Source organism: Microcebus murinus, chromosome 11, assembly GCF_040939455.1.
Source record: "Microcebus murinus isolate Inina chromosome 11, M.murinus_Inina_mat1.0, whole genome shotgun sequence".
NCBI lineage: Eukaryota > Metazoa > Chordata > Mammalia > Primates > Cheirogaleidae > Microcebus > Microcebus murinus.
Window position 1 is genome coordinate 86,969,110 of NC_134114.1, and position 4,134 is coordinate 86,973,243.

Below are 4,134 nucleotides of genomic sequence, written 5' to 3' on the forward strand. Positions count from 1 at the left end.
GGGTGCGGGAGGGGCGCGATGCGGGGCGGAGCCCGATGCGGGAGGGGGCGCGATGCGGGGCGGGGCCGGGTGCGGAGGGGCGCGATGCGGGGCAGGGCCGGGTGCGGGAGGGGGCGCGATGCGGGGCGGGGCCGGGTGCGGGAGGGGGCGCGATGCGGGGCGGGGCCGGGTGCGGGAGGGGGCGCGATGCGGGGGCGGGGCCGGGTGCGGGAGGGGCGCGATGCGGGGCGGGGCCGGGTGCGGGAGGGGGCGCGATGCGGGGCGGGGCCGGGTGCGGGAGGGGCGCGATGCGGGGCGGGGCCGGGTGCGGGAGGGGGCGCGATGCGGGGGCGGGGCCGGGTGCGGGAGGGGGCGCGATGCGGGGGCGGGGCCGGGTGCGGGAGGGGGCGCGATGCGGGGGCGGGGCCGGGTGCGGGAGGGGCGCGATGCGGGGCGGGGCCGGGTGCGTACATTTTTGCAGGCAGCTGTCCACTCTACATGCCTAGTCCCATATCTGCCAAGAAAACTCATTGTCTTACATTGTCTTCCTAAAATTTTATTCCTCTCATACCCAATATATAATTTTTTACGTGATAAAACTGCTTTCTAGGTTTCTACTAAGTGCTGGTGAAACCAAGTCTAAATGAAAAAGCATTATCAATAAGTTCCAAAAAAACCCTATATGTTACATCCTCAAAGAAAATAAACCAGTACGCCCCACAGAACAGATAGAAGAGGCAGGAATGCCACAGCTGCGTTCCTAGGGCTTGGTCAATAAGAAGAGAGATTCCAGGCCGGGCGCGGTGGCTCACGCCTGTAATCCTAGCACTCTGGGAGGCTGAGGCGGGCGGATTGCTCAAGGTCAGGAGTTCAAAACCAGCCTGAGCGAGACCCCGTCTCTACCATAAAAATAGAAAGAAATTAATTGGCCAACTAATATATATAGAAAAAATCAGCCGGGCATGGTGGCTTGTGCCTGTAGTCCCAGCTACTTGGGAGGCTGAGGCAGGAGGATCGCTTGAGCCCAGGAGTTTGAGGTTGCTGTGAGCTAGGCTGACGCCACGGCACTCACTCTAGCCTAGGCAAGAAAGCGAGACTCTGTCTCAAAAAAAAAAAAAAAAAAAAAAAAGAAGAGAGATTCCAAAGGCAATGTTGGGAAGTTAGAAAAAAGCCACTGACGACTCCTCAAGTGAAGGCAACCTGGGCAACTGAGCTGGTTTCTGTGGGTACTTCCTTTTCCTCCTTTAAAGGAATTGATTCATTTATTCAGTCAACATAGAGCTCCTACCATATGCCAGGCACTGTTGTAGGCCTCGGGAATTCATTGTTGAATTAGACACACACGTTTCCTTCTCTCATGACTTCTAGTAGGGAATTAAACAAACACACAGTATATTTACTGAGCAATTACTTTGTGCCAGCACTGTTCTAAGTGTTTTGAGTACACTTTATTCTCACAAATAACAGTGAAGTTGTACTATATCATCTCCATTTCATGGATAAACTTAAACAACACAAGCTCACAAAGGTAGGGCCATCCTGGTAGAGACATTACATGGGCAGCTGGATAAATGCCTCTAAAGCCCTGGAAAGACTGGAGCTAAAGATGTGAATTTGGCCTTTATCTCCATGGAGAAGATATTTGAAATAAGACTGAATGGGACCATCCAGGGATAGTGGAAATTAAAGTCTGAGAATTAAGCCTAGGGCCCTCAAGTAGGTGACCACAGACAAGAAGGGGAGAGGACTAAGAGAGATCTGTGAGAAGGGAGGAAAACCAGAACTCTGTGGAAGAAAGTGTTTCAAGGAGAGAATGATCAGTGCCCAGAGGCTGGGAGAGATGAGAACAAAGACACGATGGCTGCATTTGGCAATAGGGAGGCCGACACAGAGCAGGGCTCATGGGGTGGGAGGACCAAAGCCCAGCTGGCTGTGTTGAAGACATAATGGAGGTGAGAAGGTTGAAATGGTGTCCTTTAACAATGATTTTGATGGATTTTGTGGAGCAGGTAATCAGAGAAATGAGGGGGGGGGTCGCTGGAGAAAGATGTGTGGACAAAGAAGGGTCTTTGTTACTGTTGTGCTGTGTTTCAAGGTGGGGACCAGTACAAGATGTTTTCATGCTGCTGAGAATGATCCAGTAGAGAGCAAAAGTTTGATGCTGCAGAAAAGAGAGGCAGCCTAGCCCTGTTGAAGGCAATACTGCTGGAGTCCAGGGCATGAGTTGAAGGTTTGGTCTTCGATAGGGCCACGGAATCATCCTGATAGAGGGAGATGGGGGAGACTGAAAAGTCCTGTGCACATGGGCACAAGGTAGATTAGGAAAGAGAAGATGGCTGGTAGGTTGGTAGATTAGGAAAGAGAAGATGGCTGGTAGGTTGGTAGATTAGGAAAGAGAAGATGGCTGGTAGGTTGGTAGATTAGGAAAGAGAAGATGGCTGCTCTCCTCCCACCCAGCCCCGAGTGTGGTAGGAGGGAGTAAGTTGCCTGGGTGTATTGAGAAGGTAAAACTTCTCTAATTTACATATTTACCTTTCACCCAAAGTGAGCCCTGTGGCTACAGCACTGTTTGAAGTCCTATAAGTGTTACTCCAGAATAATCTTTGAGCTTCTGGAAAAAATAAATCAATTAACAATTTGAATTGAGTTGTCTCCGTACCATATCTCATGGAATACTGTAACGGAATATAGGAACAACAAGCAAGATGCCCACTATATTTAAGGCTTTTAATGATTTATTAGAATGGAAAATTCTAAAAAATGATTAAGACTCTCAAAAGCAGAAAACCAGAGCAGGCCTTTGTGACATGCAGATTAGGCAGCTGCCTGTGTTCTCACAGGGAGGCCCTTTCAGTGGTCAGAGCTATATTTTTATTGCATAGTTTCATTTTTGATGTTTTGTATCAGTTCTAATTTAACATCACAGGTTTGGCTTTCCTTAACTTCCTTTAAATTTGCATTTCTTTCACATAAAAAAACTTGTTTCCATAGAATATTAACACATTTGCTAATTTGCTTCCTCTTGCAGCAATCATATATCATGTAGTCTCAAATTCAAATATTCTAATATTATCATTAAAAATAAATCTACTGGGTGAAGTTTAAGATCAAGTCTGTTGGCACCGTTTTTCCAACAGCATGTTCTCACTATGTGTCTTCGTGTTACATTTTGGTAATTCTCACAATATTTTACGCTTTTCCATTATTATTATATCTGTATGGTGATTTATGATCAGGGATCTTTGACGTTACTATTGTAATTATTTTGGGGCACCATGAACCATGCCCATACAAGATGGTAAACTTAATCAATGAACCTTGTGTGTGCTTTGATTGCTTCATTAACCCATGGTTTCTTCATCTCTCTCTCTCCATGGACCTTCCTATTCCCCAAAACACAAAAATATTGATATTAGGCCAATTAATAACCCTCCAGTGGCCTCAAACTGTTCAAGGGAAAGGAAGAGTCAGCATGTCTCTCACTTTAAATCAAAAGCTAGCAATGAGTAAATTTAGTGAGGAAGGCATGTGAAAGCTGAGATAGACCAAAAACTAGACCTCTTGTGCCAGTTAGCCAAGCTGGGAAGGCAAAGGAAAAGTTCTTGAAGGAAATTCAAGACACACAAATGATAAGAAAGCAAAACAGACTTATTGCTGCTATGGAGAAAGTTTGAGTGACCTGGGTAGAAGCTCAAACCAGCCACGATATTCCCTTAAGCTAAAACCTAATCCTGGGCAAGGCTCTAACTCTCTTTAATTCTGTGAAGGCTGAAAGGGATGAGGAAGCTGCAGAAGAAAAGTTGGAAGCTAACAGAGGTTGGTTCATGAGGCTTAAGGAAAGAAGCCATCTCCATAGCATAAGTTCAAGGTGAAGCAGCAAGTGCTGATGGAGAAGCTGCAGCGAGTTATCCAGAATCTATAGCTGAGATCATTGATGAAGGTGGCTACGCTAAACAACAGATATCCTTTCTTTCCTTCTACTTCCTTTTTTTTCTTCCCTTTTTCCTGTCTTGCTCTGTCACCCAGGCTGGAGTGCAGTGGCATGATCATACATAGCTCACCATAGCCTCAAACTCTTGGGCTTAAGCAATCCTCCTGCCGCGGCTTCCTGAGTAACGGGGACTACAGGCATGAGCCACCACATCCAACTAACTT